Genomic DNA, 22,680 nt, shown 5'->3' with positions numbered 1-22,680 from the left:
GAAAGAAGAAAGAAAGAAAGAAAGAAAGAAAGAAAGAAAGAAAGAAAGAAAGAAAGAAAGAGAGAAAGAGAGAAAGAGAGAGAAAGAAAGAGAAGTGAGAGAAAGAGAGAGAAAGAAAAAGAAAGAGAGAGAGAAAGAGAAAGAAAGAAGGAAAGAAAGAAGGAGAGAAAGAGAGAAAGAAAGAAGGAGAGAAAGAAAGAAAGAAAGAAAGAAAGAAAGAAAGAAAGAAAGAAAGAAAGAAAGAAAGAAAGAAAGAAAGAAAGAAAGAAAGAAAGAAAGAAAGAAAGAAAGAAAGAAAGAAAGAAAGAAAGAAAGAAAGAAAGAAAGAAAGAAAGAAAGAAAGAAAAAGAGAGAAAGAAAGTGTTTTTTGTTCCCCTCTCAAGCTCTTGTCTTGGGTACACCTTAATAACACTGCTTTTTTCCTTCTGTATTTTCTTTCATCAAAACACTATTCTAAGATTTTCTCCCATTTTCTTTGGGATTAATTTTCCAGTTTGTTCTCTGTTCAGTTAAGTGTTCATTCAAGACACCTCAGCTTTCAAGAGACATTGAGGTGAGGCTCATCCGTTTTTCTTCAGAAGAATTTTATTGGGTGTGCTCTGGGGTTTAGGCTCAGCTACAGTAAAACTGCAGGGGGTTTAACTTTAAACTGGGCTCTGTTCCTCTTGCTGCAGCAATGGGCCCATGCAAAGGAAATGCACAAATCCATAAATAAGGCTCAGCATGATTTTACTGCTCTACTTAATGCCGACATTTTCAAGCTCTGTTTTCCCAAACCTCTTCCTTCCAAATTCTTGCACCTGATAACTTGTTAATTCTGTTTTCAGTGAATTTGGACATATGTATTGTTAACTGTGCTAATGAAGAATAAAAATAATGTTTTTCAAACCTTAAAAAAAAAACAGTTAACAAATACCTTGTCCTTGGGTCTGTCATCACTGTTAGACCCACAGGGCATTATTTTTTCTCTACTAGATTCTCTTGAGAGGACATTGTGTCTTCCCTTTCTCCCTCCTCCTCCTCCCTCTCAGGTTTCTTCTGACACAGTCTCACTTTCTCCTCTTCTGTCTGATCTCTGTTGAGAAGATCTCTCAGGTTAATGAAAATCACACCCAAGCTGGTAATTACCACAGCTGTCTCTACTAGTTTTCTTTTCCTCTCTTGATATTCACCTCCTGTCCCCTCCAAGGCTCTGTAAAGGCTCCTTGCTGCTGCTCCCTCCCAGCTAGTCCTCACAACTGGTGTCTGGAACCTGCTGGAAGTTCCTGGGGGTGCCACAGACCTCTGTCCACCTTCCTGTCCTTTGTGCATCTCTGAAGGTTCTGCCAGGCAAGAGAGTTGCAATTGAGAGTTGCCATGAGACAATGTGTGGCCCCTGATGCCGTGAGTGACCCTCCCCCAAAAACAGGACTCTGAGCACGTTAGTGTAGGGTAAGATAAAAAGTAAAGGTCCTTTAATATCCCAGGCCTACAGCCCACAGGAATACAGGATGACAGGCATGTACCCCAGTTCTTGTTTCCATGGCTTTTATAATAAGATCCCTCCAATCATTGCTTTACACATTTCTCAGTCCAGCCCCAGTCCCACCCCTGAACCAACCCCCTGGAATTGGGTCTGGGGTCGTCAAGACCCTCTGTCTTCATCAGCTCTTCTTCCTCAGGCACACAAAGGTCTCTTGGAGCTGATCCAATTCTGGCTTTTGGGTCACTCTGACCTGTGTTTATGTTTCATTCTGTGGGCCTTCTGATATCCTTCAGCTCTACCTTGGAAAGGAGCCTAAACAAGATTAATTAACTAAAGGAATTTGAGCTCCCTGTTCTGGGACAGGGGTAGTGATAGAAAGGCATTAAACTTAAACTGTTAGAAACATTAACCCTCTAAAAATCCACAACTACTGTGCTCCTAAAATCTACAAAATGTGAAAATCAGAACAAAAACCCCTTTGGCATCACCCCTACAAGGCAGGAGCCATGGCCTCTCCTTCCCATGCACCCACAGCTGTACCAACTGCTCTTCTGCTCTCCCTGAACATCTCCTGGTTTGGGTTTTCCTGCTTCTCCACAAAATATAGGTCAGATCATGGTAGACATACATCAACATTGTGATTTACTGCACACGAAAAAAGACAAACAACTCAACCTGCAAAGAAGAAACGTGACCAATTGCTTCATTTACTCAAAGAACACCTACCTGCAGAATGTTCTTGGCTGCTTGGTGTTTCCTCCTCTCTGTGCACTGCTGATAAAAGCTGTGTTTTTCATCTGCCTGTCTTCCCTGATGCCTGCCCAGAGCTGTGAAATCACAGCTACACTGGTAGGGTCTCGTTCCCACCACCTCCCTGCCAAGGCAGCTTTGTTTCTTCCAGGAAAGATCCTTACAAGGTACTCATCAATGCACTGCCTGTGAAGCCCCTCTGAAAGCAGCAATTTTGGCATGAAGATTGAAAATGAGGATAAACCACACCGAGGAGAAGGCCATGGAAGCAGCATCACCCTCAGCAGCAAATCAAGGAGCTGGGGCAGCCCAGGAGAGCAGTTTTCCCCAGGGCTCTGTGCTCTCCCTTACTGCTCACAGTCTGCACGACTAGACTGGATTACAGTCATGCCAGGCTTGGCACTTCCTTGGCAGTCTAGCCACATTTGCTGGGGTTTATTTTCAGCCCCAAGCTTTGGGAGTTCAGTAATTACATGAGAATGTGTTCTTAGGGGGGGGAAAAAAAGTTTCTATCCTCCAGGGTGTGAAGTCAGGAGTGTGAGTCACTGAGTGAACTTCATTGATGCAGAAACCAGACAGAAAGTGTCCCACATTCTCTAGGTTTAAAAATCTCTTAACTTTAAGTGAAAGTTTTAGATTTGAGGTATGAGGCAGAGAGAGGAGAAATGGGCCTTGGAGCACATGGACTTGGCAATACTAGAGAATCATAGAACATCCTGAACTGGAAGGGACCCACAAGGATCATCGAAGTCCAACTCCTGGCCCTGCATAGAACACCCCAAAAATCCCACTCTGCCTGAGAGAGTTGTCCAAATGCTTCTTGAACTCTGCCAGGCTGAGGGCCATGACCAATGCCCTGGGGAGTCTGTTCCAGTACTACAGCTGCTTCTTTTGGTGGTGCCAGATCTTCCCTGTAAGCCCTTTCCTGGCTGAAAAAAATCCCCAACAAAACAACATGATCTGTGCAGCAAGGGATGTCTTTGTGGGACAGGTCAGGGCGACAGTGGCATTTTGTGCACAGGCTCAAGCCCACACACTCCAAGGATTGCCTGCTGTGCTATTTATAAAGCTAAAAGGTTGTCATCACTCAGTCAGCTCAGTGCAGAAGCATCACTGGCATTCTCCATGAAGACAGCTCTGTTAGTCCATTAAATCAGGCCAGCTCGATATCAAACTCCCTTGTTCACACGTAGTGCCAGAGATCCCTTTGACTCTGTCCAATAAAGCAGCCACCAATTTAACACAGCTTTTAGCAGAGCAGAAATGCATTTCTATACATGTCCACTCACAGCCAGGGCCTGCTGAAGCTTCTCTCCTGCAAGACACCTCTATTACTGCCACACAGAGCTTAAAATCAGCTGAGAAAATACGTTACAAACGAGACCATTTTATTTAAGTACAGTCATGACTGTGGCTACAGACAGAAATGCAAACAGCACAGATATTAACAGCCAGGCACTGTTTTCCAAGGGCCCTCCTGCAAATCCCTGCCTATTAGCACATATAGTTAGGGATCCCTGAGAAATAGAAAGCACCATCACCCTCATTTTCTAGGGTGCAGGAGGCAAAGCAAAGCTTTTCTAGCAAAGCAGGAGGCACTACCAACTTTAGACAGGACATCTAGGGCCAGGAAAGAACCTCATTCCACTCCACACCTTAACCACTGACTGAACTGCCTGTGGAAGACTGAAGAGCAGAGTGAGACTTCCCTACTGATGTTTTCCCTACTGATGTTTTCACTCAAAGGACTGGAGCAGCAGATGTACAATGATGATGCCTCCTCTGACAGGCACTGTTCACACAAATCCTCTGTTTCCTTTGGTTTCCTCTTGCTCTTTTATCTGAAAGCTTCCATCCTCGATGACTGATCTGAAAATTCAGGTATCTGATGCTTAGACAGCTGCAGGAGTTAGCAGAGAGCCTGGCAAGGAACAAAAGGCTCAGAGAGGTTTGAACAGTCCCATCCATCTCTGCCAGGGATTAATCCTGAGGCACAATCACTGCTGGTCACAATTTCAATGCTTAGACATGAGAGGAGATGCAGAGTTACCAGTTTGGGTTATTTATCCTTTATACCTCCATGCTCAGGTGATGTTTGAAGACACCCTCAGTTTGAAGACATCCTCCCCTATTCTGCCCCACCTAAAAGAAGCTCCTGAATAAAATTTGTACAATTAGTGAGCTGTGTTTAGGGTGTTCACTGACACACAGGGAACACACAGAGTTCCATAACAATGGACACTGCTGGAGGCACCACTGAAGATGTCAGGCATCACCTGGACACGGTTACACCTGGCAGATGTTACTTTATAGAGCAGAGACTGGAGAGGCACTTGCAGCTTCTGATTATTTTCTTGGGTTGAGCTGGCAAAATGCCAACTGCCCAATACAGAGTCAAAGCCTCCCTCCCCTCCCACTGGGAAAAGGGAGAAAGGAAAAAACTGGAAACTCAAACTTGGTTTATAATTAAACTAATTATATATATTTATACAGAAAATAGAAAATTAAAGCTACAATATAACACACACTTACACAAGTAAGGTATAACAATTTTCTACCTCCCATTAAAAGCAATTTCATTACTCCAGGTTCATAAAGCACCCCAAAAGACACCCAGCAAAGAGCAGAAGGATAACAACAAAATGTTTCTACTTCTCTGAACTAAAACAAACTGCAGAGTAGCAGCGGGCAGCAGCCAAGGCCCAGCTCAGCAGGACAGTGGGAGCATGTCCTGTTCCTACTGCAGACATGATGGAACTGCCTGAGCCAGTTTCTATATTTTGAGATGATGTTGAAATATATGGTCTGGAATCCCACTGGCCAGTAGTGTCAGCTGGCCCAGCCCAGCCCAGCTCAGGTCAGCTGAGAGTCTCAGCACTACCCTGGAATCTAAAGCCTAAATTCAGGCCTGCCCCGAGCTAAACCCATAACAATTACTCAGACTGACCCCAGTTCTGGACTCTTGAACCACCTCCTGTTGTGTTCAGAATGTGGCCCCCCCTTCAGCTACGTGAAGGGCCTGGTGGCTCCACCAGAATGGGCTCTGTTATCAAGTACACTCCATCACATGTGGCAGAAGAAAAGTGAGGGTAAAACCCTTGAGGTGCCTGAGAATTTCTCTGGGGTTGAAAAGCAATCAGGACTCTTAACAGAGAGTTTTAGCATCAGCACTTGATCCATCTGACAGCCACAGCCCAGTGACATGGAAAACAGGATTTTTCCACTGCCTTTCCAGTGCAGCTTAGGTCAAGCAGTCTTTCAGATCTGCACTTCTGTTTCATAGAATCATAGAAATATAGAATGGATTGGGTTGAAAAAGACCTCCGAGATCATCAAGTCCAACCCTTGGTCCAACTCCAGTCCCTTTACCAGATCATGGCACTCAGTGCCACGGCCAAGCTCAGCTGAAAAACCTCCAGGGATGGGGAATCCACCCCCTCTCTGGGCAGCCCATTCCAATGCCTGAGCACTCTCTCTGCAAAGAATTTTTTTCTGCTCTCCAACTTCAATTTCCCCTGGCAGAGCTTGAGCCCATCGTGCCCCCTTGTCCTATTGCTGAGTGCCTGGGAGAAGAGACCAACCCCCACCTGGCCACAACTTCCCTTCAGGCAGTTCCAGACAGTGCTGAGGTCACCTCTGAGCCTCCTCTTCTCCAGCCTGAACACCCCCAGCTCCCTCAGCCTCTCCCCACAGCACTTGTGCTCCAGTCCCTTCTCCAGCCTCGTTGCTCTTCTCTGTTGGGTTGGAAGAGACCTCTGAGATCATCAAATCCAACCCTTGACCCAACCCCACTGTGATCACCAGCCCAGGGCACAGAGTGGGGCACAGAGTGGGGCACAGAGTGCCCTGGGCTGGTGATCACAGTGGGGTTGGATCAAGACATGTTGGATTCTCTGTCCCTGGAGGTGTTTCAGAGGACACTCAGTGCCACATCCAGTCCCTTCTCCAGCCTCGTTGCTCTTCTCTGGCCCCGCTCCAGCCCCTCAATCTCTTGCCTGACCTGAGGGGCCCAGAACTGAACACAACACTCCAGGTGTGGCCTCCCCAGTGCTGAGTCCAGGGGAAGGGTCACTGCCCTGGGCCTGCTGCCACCCCATTGCTGAGCCAGGCCAGGATGCCATTGGCCTTCTTGCCCACCTGGGCACACTCTGCTGGCTCATCTTCAGCCTCCTGCCAATCCAACCCCCAGGTCCCTTTCCCCCTGGCTGCTCTCCAGCCACTCTGTCCTTTGGCTTTAGGGGCATCACTGGTGGCTACAAGTCAGAGCACCAGCAGGGCTGGTTTGGCTGCTCTAACAGGAACATATTCTGTTTCTAGAATTCATTTTTTGCCTTCTTCCCACCTTCAATAAATTTCACTGCACAGCTCTCCTTTTCAAGATACCATCAGCCCTCTTCTTTCCAGATACACAAAAGCAGACAAAGCATCTGACTAAAACACAGATAGAAAAGACTAAACCCAGCCTGTGTAACAAGCAACTGGCACAGATATTAAATGAAGACCTGGAGATTCTTTTCACTTCCTCTTTCAGTGTGCACTGGCATAATGACCGTGTACACTTCCATAATTTCAAGCTCTGTGGTGAGTTTTACACGTTTTCTTGTTCTTTTAATTAGCTGTTAACATTCTTGAACATTGTCCATTAAATTTTATTACCCACAATCAAGTTTTCATAGCAGAACAGCAAAAATGACTGCAAAAGCAGCATCCATGGAGAACATGTTACATGCATCATCACAAGGGAGAACTGGGACTTCCCTCAAATTGTCAGATTTTTCTAGACAAGACCGTATGACTGATTAAAATACTGACTCTGATTTTGCTTCTCTCACAAGTCTAACACTAATTCCTTCACTCTTCAGGATTACCCTGCATCCCTGCTAGCTTAATTACATACAAGATGTGATTTAGTTTCACCAAAATAATTCAGGTTCACAATTTTCTCTGGCCCTCATTTTTTATGTCCTTTTCTGTAACTATACTAAAGGAATGATTTTGTATTTAGTAGCTAATTACAGGTCGTGTGTGCATGAAAAAAACAAAATTAAACAAGGCAACTTCTTACTCTGGTGAACTAAAGCCAAATTCTTTCCAACATACTGCAGTTATGTTCCCTGTGTTCTGAAGTGCCATGATGGACTCTTCCCCACTTCCAGGAGCCCTTGTATTCTGTTTTTTAGCTGGATTGTGCTGTATAAAGACCTCTTTTCAATTCTGCCTAAGATCCATTAGGCCAGTTGCTTGCTGTTTGCTTTCTTCACATACCTTTGGCCCAGGTCTGGCTCCTTCCTCCCAGGGCTATTTTCAGAGCTAGAGTGCAGGTCTGTCTTTACTGATTTTAAATCAAAACACAGTAGAGTGGACCTTGCTACCAGCAAACACCTCTGACAACCACAAATACCGTTCTCTCGTGCCAGACCAGCAGCCTGCAGAAGCTGAGCCAAACAGCCACATACTCTGCAGCTTTCACAGGGGCATATGCAAGCATGGAAAACCACAGGGCATGAGCCATGCCCAGTGTCCCAGTTCAGCAGCTGGGACCAGTTTATCCCTGTGTGGGTGTGCCCAAAGCTGGGCATTCTAAACCCTCTGGGCCATTGCCCAGCAACTGTTCCCAAGGGCCCATTGGCAGCAGCTGCCCAGGGCACAGCTGAGCCCTCAGGCTGGGAGCTGGCTGGGAAAGAAGCCTGGCAGAGGAGCTGGGAGAACTGCCCTGCAGGGACTCCTTGGCACCTCCACACCCACCTGAGGGCTCAGCTCTGCTCAGGGGCCAGCAACCATTCCAAAATCCCCCCTGACTGCCAGAGTCAGATCCCCCAGTGTGGAACTCCCTGCCCTGGGGGAGGCACTGGGGGCTCCCACCCAAACCTGAGGGGAGACAATCTTGGGCTTTGGGGACTTCTGGAACCACTCATTGGATCCAGAGGAGGAGCAGACCCTGGCCAGGAGGAGCCCACCACTCTCGCCCAGACTGTGCCATCATCTGCACCAACAGGTTTGTCCCTTCCTTTTCCTTTGGACTCGAAGGAACCACGTGGGGCTCAGCACAGGGGCCACCAAACCCCCCTGTGTTTGTGCCCCAGGGGGTGGGTTACACTGCTGGGTTTGGGGGTTAAACCCAATTTCTCTTTGTGCCATTGCAGGTATTGTAATATTGTTATTAAATTGTAACTCTGATTTATAATCTCTCTTGTGTAGGGTTTGTTTCTCCTGCTGGTTTAGCTTTAATCCGGGACAAGATGAAGGGTTCCCTGGGTTTAGGTAGTGACAAAGTTAACTATTTACCTATTTGGGTCTATCTGTGTGAGCACAAGTTTCTCCCTGCAAAGAGCAAGGGATGCTGCTGCCACTACTCATCCTAGAGATCCACTCAACAACTTTGTCAGCCTTTCTCCTTGCAAGAGGATGTCTCAGCTGGACAAAGAATCTGTAGTTTTTAAATCTCTCAGTTCAGTCCTGTGCACTCAGAAATTTCTCCTGTCTCTTAAAAGACATACTCAAAGTCTCCTGCAATTAATTTATTCCATGGCAGTTTAGTAAATGTCCCCTCTGTGTGTGTTTGTTAGAAATTAGTTACTTGGACACAAAAATTTGGGGGTTTTTCCCCACTGGTCATCTCTGTATTTCTACTGGAGGATGAATGATGAAGAGTAGGAGAGCCACAAGCCATGTGGGCTCTACCCATGTTATCATGGTGACTGCCTCTCTTCTCTCTGCCCTGCTTTTTGCTCTGAGTTCTACCTTAGTTAAAATTTAAATTTAAATTTGATTCAAATTTCAGCAGCTTTCTGCTGCCCCAGCTGGCCCTGGCACACTGCTGTGCATCACACCCTGCACTAGCCATGGCACTGCTGTATTTCCCCCACCAACACCTGCTTGTTTCCTATCCACACACTCCTGCAATGGGAAGATGGCCCTGCAGTCCTTGTACCTTTTCCCAAGGCCAGGCCAGGAAGCTCCAAGTGCCATTTATTCACAGGATGCACTTTGGAGGGACTCCAAGCTGTAGATGTTTTTCTGTCTCAAGTCTCTATTTTTCCTCCTGGTACTCTGGATTTTATTTCATCCCTGAGGTGACACAGGACAGTCCACCCTCACTCAGTCATGGATGACTTATTTTCCTTAGCAAAATCAAAATGTTTTGCTAAGGGTATATTCTGGGCCTTGAAATAGCTTTTGGTGGGATTTTTTTTTTCGATGAGGATTATTACCCACTTTCCCTTTTTTTGTGCTTTGAGTTTTCTGTTGTGATTTTAATGACAACGACACTCAGACTCACTCTGAATGTGCTGGGTCAGCTAAAACAAACAGTGTCCCAGTGTCTGAAGCCAAAAAATCTGCTCAGCAAATCATACTCACAGTCCCAAATTTCTGCTGACTCAACCAAGAAACCACACATCACCTTCAAGGGGAGCAACAGGAGTTAGGGGTCTGGGTGAAAGAAACTGGACTCCCCCAAGAACTCCCTTGTCTGACTTCTGGAGAGCTACTGAGACCCCTTATAAATCCTTAGCAGGACAGTCCAGACTGTTACACAGTGACTGGGTCCACAATGCAGGGGGGAAAAAGCCACATGGTATCCATATGTTTCACAAATTTCTTTCTGGACTTCAATATTCCAAGAAAGGAAATGAGGGGCAGCAAAAGCCCCAGGGATGCTGCACTCCTGCCCAGGATCCCACAGTCTGAGCTGCCCCAAAACACGAGCAAACGCTGCACCAATAACGCCACAGGCAGAGAGGGCAAAGGGGCATGAAGTGCTCAGCACACCTCAAGTATGTTCTCCTTAGAGCCAGAAAAAGGTAAAACTACTTAAACAAACAAACACACACACTCTCTGCACATACAGAGTCATAGAATCCAAGGTTTCAACCTCAAGACACAAAGACTTATGAGACAAAAGGACCTACAACCGAAGAGAAACCATAAATATTTTGGCTTATATCTACAGAAACATTTTGCCACTAAAGCTTTTAGAATTAAGGAACAATCTCAGTGACTCAGAAGCTTCAAGTTTCAATAAACTACATGTAGAACCAACTGCTCTGATTTTCAAAAGGACCAAGGATCCTTTTTGGTTTTGAAAATGTTATTCCTGAGGGGTCCAGATAATTCCCACTGAAATTCTGACAAGACACAAAAGGATGCAGCACAGATCTGCTGACAAATAAGGACTAAAGAAATCTTTGGGAAAATAAGGATACACTCAAATGGGAAGGGAAATTTTGTCCTGGTGTGGCAATCCGGGAACGCCAACGAGCAGTACTGGTCACAAAGGACAGTAGTCACCATGTAGAGGTCAGCACACCTCAAGTATGTTCTCCTTAGAGACAGAAAAAGGTAAAACTACTTAAACAAACAAATAGACACACACATCCCATCCCTCACAGGGGGGAAAACCAAGATTGCCCACTGTGGTTTGTGCAGAGTTGGACAAGAACAAGGCACCAAAGCCCCTCGGAGCCAGCAGTGAGGCTGTTGCTTTGCACCGAGAGGCTGAACAGCAGTGACACTCCTGTTGCAGTGCAGCACAGGGTTAGCACTTGCATCAGCTGATAAATGCCAGCTCAAGGTGACTCTGGGTATTACATTAGAGTAGCACTGCAAATCCTGAGGGCACACAGCAAAGTCTAAGCAAGCAATACAAGGAACTAAAGTGTTGCAAGCAAATCGTTACAGGGAACGTCCTTCCTTCTCACGCCTAAAATGCAGGAGATCTCAGAGTGTGTTTGCAGCCTGACAGGGCAAAGACACCAACCAAACCAACACACAGGCACAAGGGATGAGTATTGCCTGTTAGAGACACCTCCTACAGCGTATTATTACTTCCCATTAAATTGAATAAAAATACCCTGGGTCTGGAATCAGCATCTCTTCGTAATACCTGCATGATTGGAAGAATAAATCTGTTTTAATTAACTGCCTTTTTTATAGTAGGCTGTAACAAAATATTGTGAAAAAGTGAGAAGCTGATAGTTGGCTTTGAGATTTCAAATAACCTTCCCAATTAAGTCTTTATATATTTATATGTCACCTTAGTGCAAGAAAATACTTACAGCTCTCCTTTCTTTTAACTTCTTTTCTATTTTCTTTTCTAGTGTTAGTTATTAATTTACTGTGCTCTTCCTTCACATTGCTTCTGCTAAAGCAGAGCCAAATTGTTCAAATGCATCTTGTGCACTCTGAATTTCATTCTGCTTATGCAGATTCATTTGTCTTGCTGACTTCAGTGCCATAACTCCTAATTGCACAGGTGAAACTGAAAAGATCAGTCACTATCTGGAACTCCTCCTTCCTGCGTCATTGCACTCACGATGCCATGGACTAGACTTGCCAAATTAAAGCTCTCCTCTAGCTCAGCAGGGAAGGGATTGCAAAGCTTTGGTAGCACATCAAAGCATCTCTGTGCTTTGCTTCCCCTTCACATGCCACCAGTGTGGTCTGTCACATGCTGTTATCAAACTTCTTCAGTCCTCAGCCCCAAAGCTTCTACGTTCTGTCTTAGCCTATTGTGACTCATTTTTCAGCTCTATCTTCCCTCCTCAGCACCCCCCCAAAAAAAGCAAGAGAAGAGAACAAGTGCCCCTGCAGGACTATGTCTCTATCCACGTCACCAGTGCTTTGCTGAGCTTGGATGAGTGCAGCTTTAGGGGGAGCTTGAGAACCAAACACAGCACGAATTTGCAGGACCACCTCCTGGTGCCTTCCATTTCTACATGCAGAAAGAGGGTTCCAGACAGCAGGAAACACTGGAGGGGACTCTGCAAGGACTGTATGGACATCATCCTGGAGGGTCAAGGTGTTCACGTCAGGGCAAGTTCCTGAGCTGTAATAAACAGACCCAGGATTCTTTCCTGTGACAACCACATGCTGTTGGGTTTTAACGTTGGGTTTTAACAGTGAAAAGCACTGACAGCAGTGCTACAAACACATCCTGGTTGGTGTGATGCCAATGGATCACTGGGTTTCACCAGCAACAGTTCACTACCTTGCAGTATTCATCAGTTCCCATGGATTCAAGTGCTCATGCAAAGCGTAGTCATTCTCCAAACATCTAAGAAAATGGAGCAAGACCAAGCACAAACTGTCTGGTATTCAAACACCCTTCTGTATCTCCAGTATTCCCACTGCACAGATGTGGTCCATCTAGGCTAGACAAATTCTGCAGTCTGAGAAAGCTCTTTTCTGAGTTCATTTTCCAGGTGCAAGACATTTCCCTTAGTATCAACCTAAAGCTCCTGATAATGATAATTGATCCATATGGATTTAACAGGAGTGTTAGGTGAAAATCATTAGATTGGGCTTCTGGTTCCAAACCAATAAAAGAATTAATTTAAAAGAGATACAAGCAGGTCCACTTATGTGCTAGTTAACTTGGAAAGAAACCAGGAATTTTGAACAGCATCAGTTATCCATAATATTTATCTTTGCTATAAAAGACTTTACTTCCACTGAAGAACTGCCCATATTTGTCTCTATTCATATCTGAAGTCTCAATTCTTTATGACTCGATTCCCCATTTAGTACTCACAAAGACAGATTCTGCATGTTGAGACTATAAAAGGTGATTAGAATGGGAATCTATCCGTCATAAAATCCACCCAGCATGTTGGTGCCCCTCATGTGTCCATGTTATTAGCAGCACACTGTTCATTGGCCCCTGAACTCATTAACTGAACTCGGTGACAGCTCTGTGTGGTGCAGCATCAAGGCAGGAAAGGACCTGGCTTTGACTTCTCCATCTTTCAGCATCATGAGTACACTGCTGTGTTTCTCTTCCCTTGCCTGTAAAATGAGTGAAAATGCTGCTAATCTATCCTAACTCCACGTTAAGAGGCTCAATCCATAAAGCTGATTTAAACAGCAACTGCAATATGGGCACAGTAATAATGCCATTTAACATACTACAGATTTCCCAGCAACGAACAAGAACTAAAAGCCTAATTTGATTTTTTTTTTAACTGTGCATTCTCTTCATAATGCATCAATGTTTAAGCACAGCAATGTGCCATGGCCCAGGACTCACTGCTCTGTGTGTGTACACTGCTGTGTGCCCCAGCATGTGCCCACTCAAGCCTGGTCATCCCCTGAAAAGGGAGGAAACCCAAACTGCAATGTGTGCAACAGAACTCAGCTTGCCAGCGCTGCCAGGGGGGCATTTGAACAGAGCAGGCTCTGGGGCTCAAGCATCAGTGTCTGGATCAAGCAGAAGAACAATGTACAGTGCTCCAAATTCCCCTACAGACCAGTCCAAAACCCATCACTGGCAAAAACGTGTTTGGCCAAACATCCAAGAATACCAGAGCCATTTGCAGAACCTGGATCAGGGTCTGAAATATCCATTAACTGGAAAAAAAAATCCACCTAACTATGTAGTTGCTGTGAATAGTCTGACAGCAGCAGAGATTTCACAGGTTTTTGTGGTCTTATCCCAGTTCAGATGTGTCCTAATTCACCAGCTGGGACCAGTTTATCCCTGTGTGGGTGTGACCAAAGCTGGGCATTCTAAACCCTCTGGGCCATTGCCCAGCAACTGTTCCCAAGGGCCCATTGGCAGCAGCTGCCCAGGGCACAGCTGAGCCCTCAGGCTGGGAGCTGGCTGGGAAAGAAGCCTGGCAGAGGAGCTGGGAGAACTGCCCTGCAGGGACTCCTTGGCACCTCCACACCCACCTGAGGGCTCAGCTCTGCTCAGGGGCCAGCAACCATTCCAAAATCCCCCCTGACTGCCAGAGTCAGATCCCCCAGTGTGGAACTCCCTGCCCTGGGGGAGGCACTGGCGGCTCCCACCCAAACCTGAGGGGAGACAATCTTGGGGCTTGGGGACCTCTGGGACCATTCATTGGATCCAGAGGAGGAGCAGAACCTGGCCAGGAGGAGCCCCCCACTCTCCACCAGACTGTGCCATCATCAGCACCAACAGGTTTGTCCCTTCCTTTTCCTTTGGACTCGAAGGAACCACGTGGGGCTCAGCACAGGGGCCACCAAACCCCCCTGTGTTTGTGCCCCAGGGGGCTGGGTTAGACTGCTGGGGTTGGGGGTTAAACCCAATTTCTCTTTGTGCCATTGCATTTATTGTAATATTGTTATTAATTTGTAACTCTGACTTTCAATCTCTTTCATGTTGGGTTTGTTTCTCCAGCCAGTTTACCTTTAAACCAGGACAAGACGTAGGAATCATCAGGCTTGGGATGCTCTCCTGGTACTGCAGCCTCACTGCTCCAAGTTTGGCACTTAAAGGGCTTCAGCCAACCAAAATAACCAGATGAAAGGACTCTGAGAGAGAACTGCCATGAGAGGGGCTCTGTAGCAGGACTGCAGTGATCACACCTCTGTGACTCTTTAGTTTCCTTCACCTCAGCCTGTCATGGTGCAAAGAAACACACTCAGCTTCACTGACCTATTTGTAGCTCCGTGTTTCCTGGTGGCTGAGCCTGAACACAAGCCCAAACTTCTGGGCTGAGTTAACCTGCATTCTGGGAGGGCCAGCAGGACACTTCTGAAGAGGTCACCTTTCCAAGTCACCTGCTCTGCAGGTGTCCCTGCTCCACATACACACTGAGGAGAAGCTCTGCATGCAGAAACAGGAGAAAAAAGCCTCTGACCCTAAAGGAGCAAACACAAAAAACAGCCCGAAACTTGCCTGCTCTGCACAGGTCAGTGCCACAGGGGAAGGAGCTTAGTTTATAGTTCATTTTTGAATCCCAAGATTAATCCCAACATGCATGGGAAGGTCATGGCAGCAACCCCACTCCTTCATTATACCCCAAATACTTCACCCTGGATTTTGGTGCCATCAGCTACTGTGCATTAAAAAAGAATGAAAAGAAACTGTTCAGAGGATAGTTATCAGAAACAAAACATTGCTCAGATCCAAAGCTCCATAAAGTCAGTGGGAATTTTTCCATTTTCCACTGTTGTTTCTCTGCTCACCCCACAGATTGTGGGAGTTGTTGTTACTACCAGAGGGGCCCATCAGTTTTCACCAGCAATTACACCTATGGCCAGTCACAGAACTGGTGAAAAAGAGGCTGATCAGAGCCACACTTCCCTTCAGTCAGGCAAGAACTGGGAATTCTAAGAATTTAACCTTAAACCAGAAATATCCCTGACCAGGGAACAGAACTAGTAACTCTGACAAATCTTCCTTCCATACAAAAAGACCAAAAGGACTGTGGGCCAGGCCCACCCTTCTGTTGGCAGCCAGAATCCCAGCCTTGTCTTTCTGCCATTCTCTGCTGAGCAACTTAACTACTGAGGGTCTTGGATTCTCCAGGTACTCTTCTCTGCATAAATAATTACAAACTTTTGGAGCTTGGTTTGAAGAATGGAGTGACATATTAGGAACATGGAAGGTTTTTGCAGGAAACCCCTCCAAGTTTTCTGATTTTTTTTCCATTCATGAGTACATTCTAATCTTTGGCAAAACCAGAAGATAACCCAGAAAGATTTCCTAGTTATTTGTGTGACCTGACCTAGTCCATAAGTGCATGACCAGTGCAGATGAACTGGTTTTGACTGGAGATTATCCCAAAACCCTCATATGAAGAGACAGAAGACTTCGAAGACACCTCTTCCTTTCATCCACTGCAGCATCCTGCATGTATTACTTGCAGCCAAGCCACTCATCAACTCCTTTCTTTTTTCAAACTATTTCAGTCCCCCATGGATTCATGTGGCTTCTGTGGACAGCAATGGGTCTATTTTTGGGAGGGGTGTCTACCCTCCCTGCTTCTGTTTCATGCCAATAGCTAATGTGATGGCTTGTTGACTGCTGATATTCCTCCCCATGTCTTTGACAGGCAAGGCACCCACTCACCAGCTGCTCAGCCTGTTTGATTAGGTTACAGACAGGGTGCAGGGAAAACTGCAGGAAATAAGCTGGAAGCAAAGACATCCCAGATATGTGTGCTTCCAGGACCAGAACATCCCCTCCCCATCAATTATTGGTGTCATCTCAGGAGTGTGCATGTGTGCACAGCAGCACCAACCCCTGCGTGTGCTGAAGAAGGAGAGCTGGGAAGGTATCACTCCAAACCTGGCAGGATTTCAAGATCCACAGAAACCCACAGATCAATGTCAGAACATTTGCCCTAACACTCCATAAACACAGAGCTCCATGCTTAAACAAAGATGTGCATTTTAAGGCACACACTTGGTTTAGACCTTGACTCTGAGAAGCCTGAAGCTCTTTTCCCAGCCACAGAGGACCCCCTGGTCTGGATTCAGCTTGTGCCCCTTATGTCCATGGCACAGAGGGTCTGTCTGGAACAGGGATGTGGCCATGAGGTACCTCTCTCCTCCTGTGCATCTGAGCTGGCCATGGGCTGTCAGCCAGGACCCACAGCAGCTGCTCTCCCTGCCAAGGGACCAAGGGGCTGGTGGAGCTGTGTCTGGGCAGCCTTGTTCCCTCCAGCAGCCCCTGTGGAGCCACTGGGCACAGTCAGCTCCAGGTATGGCTCCCATGACCTCTCCCAAGAGGGAGGTTAGTCTTTGTTTTCTTGCTGAATAAATGGGATATTGCAGAAGAAGCAAACTTAGGAAGACTTTTGATATTCTTCAGAGGCTCAGTCTGCTCTTCTCCGATGAGGAACCCCTGGGGGTATTACACAGAACAGAAAGACCTGGGTAAAGGATTTTCACTATAGTCTTAAATATCCTGCAGGGACTTCACATCTTTTTGTTCAAACTCTGTGCTCTCCTGCCCTCTTCCATGGATCAGGTTTTACTTCCTTTGTCCACAAATCCTCTCCTCTACAGTTAAAAAATCCCTCTCTTGCAGTAGATGCTTGTCTTGGAAACAGCTTTGCCAGCTGTTCCTTGGGCCCCCACCTGTCCGTTTAGTCACTGACCACGTCCCTGCTTCTAACTTGACCTCACAAGAGGTGAAGAGTGAGTGACAAGGCACTGATGTCCTAGGAATCCTTATTCCTGTTATTAAGAATAATTTTAGGGCATTAAGGCAATTTCAAAAACCTGGAGGTCTTTCCACCTGGAAACTTTCAAATATCCCAATACACATAGAAGGGACATTTCCATTAACTGCAGCTCCAGGCTAGGTAAGAGATCAGCACCTCCAGTCCATAATACAGCACTAACCAGAATGAACAGGACACAAAGACCAAATGAGAGAGTGGAATTACTTCGTCTTCTCGTCCCAGGCAGAGCCCTGAGCCCCAGATGGCTTCATCCTCTCAGCAAGGCTTCTCACAATGAACTTCTCACAGCTTCCTATGTTAATTCATCAATACCTGAGAGAACAGGTTGAAATCTCTACCCTAGTTGTCATTCTGGAACCAAAAAGCCCAGTAAATTCTATTCCATAAGCTCTGCTCTTCTCTCTGTATTTTACTGAGAAGAAAGTGAATTGCTGTTTCACCAAGCTGTGCATGGCAGTGCTGGGAGAACATGGGAAGGGATTAAATCCACAGTCCTTCTACCCCAGGATGTTATCCCTGGAGATGGCAGCAGTCTGTGCTCCCCTCTGCACTCTCCCTGCCTCTGGCAATACGTGGGGCAGGGAGCCACAGGTTACATCCAGACCTTCATGTTTCCTGTCTGCTCTCTGTTCATCATGAACTCATCTCATCTTTTTCAACCCGCTTATGCTTTTGCCCTCCACAGCATCCTGTGGTAACGAGCATGACAATTTAATTAGCAGACATGAGAGGAAACATATCTGACTCTATTCAGGTGCTTAAGCCAGTCTTTCCCAAGCAGTGAATCAGATTGTTCTCTAAGGATGCAAAAGGGATGCAGGACACGTGAGAGAGGCCAGGAAATTGCTTCAGTCCTCACTGGAACATGTTCCCTGCACGTGAAGAGGGAGAGGGAGAGGGAGAGAAGGGAGAAGGGAATAAGGACAAAGCAGTTTGCTGGCTTGAATCCAGAAACTGAGCTGAGAATAAATAATAATACATGTCTAAGGATCAACAGAAACACCCATAATCCCTATAGCAAAAACCATCCTTCTGCCTAAGTCAAGTCTCCTATCATGGGCCACCACGACCAACATGATATAGAACCTGCTGTGCTCTAAAGAACACAGAAAATGGAGAAATGAAGACCTAAGTCGACCTGCTGCTCATACACAGAGAGAAATATTCCTTGTTTCTCCAGTTCCTCATCTTCCCAGCTTTCAACTCACAGAAAACACCACATGGATGTCACACCTGCAGCCACCCTTGACTCCAAGGGCTCCTCATTGCTTTCCAAGGCAGGAAATCTCAGGAGGAGCACAAGTTTTATGTTTAACAGATCCACACAACACAGCATCCTCTTTACCATAATGGTAAAAGTGGCCAAAACATGGGGCAGGTTATCCAGCAGGGAGGCAGAGCTGCAGGGGATGTGCAGCAGGAGGGAACCAGCCCCAGCTCTCCTCATTTCAACCCTGGATACCAACACATCCCTTGCTTCCCAAGAGGGAACTTAACCTAACTTACCCTGAAAACACACTGAAGCAGAATCACTCAGAATCACTGAGAGGAATAAAAATCCTACCCCAGCCATCCAGCAACTGCATTCTCCCTCACACAGGGACAGCTCCAGCCTTCCATAACTTTTAACTGCACTGGGCAGAGAACCTGGCTGGAAAGATGCTCTGTGGCAGTGATTTGTGCTTACTGTCCATCTCCCTTGGCAGGAAAAATAAATGAGAGCAACATTTGCCTTGCCCTGATTTAGTGCTAGAGACTTGCCTAGATAAGAAACCCACAGTTGTTTAAAAGCCACTGACCCCTCTGGTACTTCTTAATCTGAACCACAAGCTGGGGCTCTGCAGTTGCTCCTACCAACCCCATATTGCTCTCCAGGATTTCAGGTTCAGAAACTTTCAGGAATCACTTCTAGCTTGCATTTTTCCCCCAAATTGGACATTGTAGACTACCACCCATCACTGGAAACATCCTCCCTCTGGGTCAGGCAGCACATCTGGCTCTCAGCTCCCATAGTGGGTCACTGAAATGTGCCAAATACAAGTGTTGGCATGAGCCTGCTCACCTTGGTGTCAGGGGGTCAGCCCAACAGCTGGAAACCTCTGCTCGTGTGCAATACTTGCCTTTAGGCACTTGCTTCACACAGGATTCTCTCATTTCCAAGGATAATAGACCATGGCACATCCAGACCCCAGTTTTTGATGGTTGCAACCTGCTGAACTTGGTGATCCTTGCTGATCATGTCTTTATAAATGTTTCATTCTGGAGGTTGGCTTTTCTCTACTCTTCTTCTCATGTTTTCCTTTCTCTCTCTTTAGCTAGAAGTGATTTACATGTTTGTTTACTCTGAGGCACATTCATCTGAGTCATTCAGCAACCCTCTACCCACAATCATATTACAGCAAATTTGGAACTGGAGGCTCAGTGAGTGACTATTATGCTGTTGTCAAGACGAGAATGCAGGGCTAAATTCTTGGCCATATTCTGCCCCAGAAGAATTGACCTTTGCTAGGAACAAGTCAAAATTCAAAAGTCTCATAATCCCCTGTGTTCTACGTTTCTTCATAAAGAAGGAGAAACTCCAGGCAAAGAAATTGCTCTATATTTACACCAACGTAACAATTAGTAGAAATTGGCTCATTTGGTGAAAATTATGCTACTGTACTTGTAGGAATAATCTTCTGTTTCAAACTAATTTTAGCCACCCTTGAATGCTCTTCCATCTGTTGTAGAAAAAAAATTATTTGCACACAGCTATTGTGAATTTTCTCCTCTGAGGTATGTTTTCAAGAACTATATCTTTCAAAAAACAATGTAATCATATTATTAGCAAGACTCACAGCTCAGCTGACAGTACCTTGTCTGTTAAATCCACAACATGAAAAGACCTCAGAATTGACATTCTAAGGATTTTTTTTAAGGTTGCCTGAAATAAATCTTTGCAAAAAAAAGCAAGCTAATCAAAGAATTTTGAGCCTTGCATTACCTTAAATGCAATTCTGAGTAGAAGCTATTCAGAGATTCTACCAAAGCAGAAAGAGGTTAAGAAAAGTAACAATGCCTTTAAAAAATATATATATTACAAAGCCAATGAGATTTCAATACACTAGAACGAAAGTAACGCACATCAAAATAGAAATTATTCTCTCAGAAGCTCCGTAATAAAAATAAGGAATTCTGTAACTTCCATATACTTGCATGATATATTAAAGCTGATCAGAGGTTAGTCTCAAGCTCGAGAGCTTTTCCATCTAGTTTCGTTGCAGTGTATAAAAAAGAAGGCAGCACCTCAACCTTTGTCTTCACTTTTAATCTAGAAACACTGTAGCAGTATCTGAGACAGCTCTCGCCTGGAAAGACTCGCTCCCAGCTGATCGTTATTGATCATGGCTGTGCCTCAGAAGGAAGGGACAAGCAGATGGAACAGCAAAGCCACAGCGCAGAGAGCAGGGGATTCACAGTGGGCACTTGGATGTCACGGTCAGGGGAAGCACTTTCATCCACCACTTACAGCTTAAAGGCTCTGGGGCTGATAATTAATTACTGCCAAGTTACATGCAGAGAAACTTGGAGTAAATATTCATGGAGAGTGACACATCTGATAACACCCAAATGTGATTTCTTTTTCTTTTCTTGAGAAACAACACCAGATTTCTTTACAAGGGAATATTACTCAAGAAAACAGTGCCTTTCAGTTGCTTTGGAGCTCTCTGTACAGACATTTGGCTACAGTTCCAATAAACTGCTTAAAGATACCGCTTTAACTTCGGAAAAGCATTTTTAAAACAAGCAATATACTAAACTGAATTTATGCAGTACCTGTCTGGCTGAAGAGTATTTTCAAGGGCTTCTGAGTAGCTTCACACAGCCCCAGGAAGCAGTGACAGAGGATATGCCATATTTAAGGAGAAGACACCCACACTGAAGAAGGCTGAGAGACTTGCCCAGGATCAGGCAGAATGTCCATGGAATGTAATAACCTTCCTCAGTTGTCCCATGGGGACATGCACACACACAGAGACAACACAACCATAAAGACAATTTTCTTTACCAAAACATTCCCTTGCATCTTTGATCCTCGTGGGTCCCTTCATAGTCAAGATATTCTATGATCCTCTGATCTCTTGCATTCTGCACAGGTCGATGCATTACATAAGCTTGCTGGCAAGGAGATGCACAGGACACCAAACTTAAGAGTTTACATCTGACCAGCAGAAAGACCAAATATTTTTTACTACGCAGTGGAAAAGTTAAGAAGAAGTGATCAAACAGACTGGGAGTTCAAAGAGACATTGCTCGAGAATGCCAGACTTCATATGTGACTGTTCAATCCTACTACCTAGAGCATGGAAAATTAAATGGGAGACTTGCACATTACCATATTCATAACCATGACTAACAAATCTGTTGTCAATGTCACCAAACACATCACACAAGCAGAATGTTTTTATACCAAAGAGACCACTGAAGTCACAGCTCCATAGTAAACAAATGAACTTATGAAGAGTCTCAAAAATCATCCCTGTTGGTTTTTTTTTTCCAGGCTGGAGAATTTGGTAAATTACAAACTGCAAGACGCCTGGTAATTCAAAGAGGGATCGATAAAAGCGGCGTTTTCCTGCAAGCATCACAGCAGAGAACACCCCCCTGGGTATCGCGGTCACCTTTCCCATGCTGAAGGCTCGTGGGTCACCGACACGCCAAGTCAAGAGATGCCCGAATTAAAATCAACTTACATCGGTATTTAAGTCGCGCTGTGAGGGTGCAGGTGGCCGGTACGTGCTGTCATTTAGGGCCAGGGCTGCGGAAATTCAGCACCGGCCCTGGCAATGCGAGTCCTGGCGCTGCCGGCAACTCCCGGGGGAGAGCGCGGTCGCGCATTTCGTCCAGTCCCGCATCCAGCCCGGCTCTGCATCCTGCATCCCGCATCCCTCATCTCGCTCGGTCCCGCATCCCACTGGGTTCCGCACTCCACCCGCTCGGTCCCACATCCCTCTCGGTCCGCATCCCGCCCGGCCCCGCCGCTGGCAACTTCAGCGGGAGCACCGCTCCACGCCGGGGCCAGCCAGTGCCGGTGGCCGCGGCGGGTGCGGGCACGGGCACGGAACGGCCCCGGCCACCCGCGGCTGGTGCCCGAGTGCTCGGGGGTCCGAATCCCGAGGGTGAGCGGGGGGCTCTCGGCCCCCTCCTCCCCCGCGGTGCCGCCCCCTCCGCCCGGTCCCCGCTCACCTCCGCGCCGCTCCGTCAGGCGGTCCCGCCGGGCCGCGCCGCTCACCCGCGATCCGCCGGGCGCCCCGCGCCGGGGGGGGCGGCCGCCCCCATGCGCCCCGCCCGCCGGCCCCGCTACGCCGCCGCCCGCGGCCCCGCGGCCCCGCACCGCGCCGGGCACAGCCGCCCCCGCATCGCGCTCCGCGCCCCGGCGGGCGGCACCGGGCACAGCTGCGACCGCCTCCTCCCGGGAAAACGCCGCGCCCGGCCGAGCCCAGCGGAGCGGAGCCGCGCGGAGCTCACGGGCACACGCGCGCCGGTACC

At 46.7% G+C, this 22,680-nt stretch overlaps 1 protein-coding gene across 1 annotated transcript in view; it reads right to left on the bottom strand.

Annotated features, from left to right (window-relative positions):
* TRPC5 (transient receptor potential cation channel subfamily C member 5) overlaps positions 1-22,465 on the bottom strand; it is a 143,631-nt gene extending 121,166 nt beyond the window's left edge. Inside the window, exon 1 of the mRNA XM_071569614.1 lies at positions 22,378-22,465. The gene's annotated coding sequence lies outside the window, so the exon portion shown is untranslated. The remainder of the gene's footprint in view (positions 1-22,377) is intronic.
* Between the last annotated feature and the right edge of the window lie 215 nt (positions 22,466-22,680).

This window comes from Pithys albifrons, chromosome 14 (genome assembly GCF_047495875.1).
Source record: "Pithys albifrons albifrons isolate INPA30051 chromosome 14, PitAlb_v1, whole genome shotgun sequence".
In the NCBI taxonomy this organism is placed as follows: domain Eukaryota; kingdom Metazoa; phylum Chordata; class Aves; order Passeriformes; family Thamnophilidae; genus Pithys; species Pithys albifrons.
The sequence above is the reverse complement of the archived record's forward strand: the minus strand, read 5'-3'. Positions and strand labels throughout refer to the sequence as shown.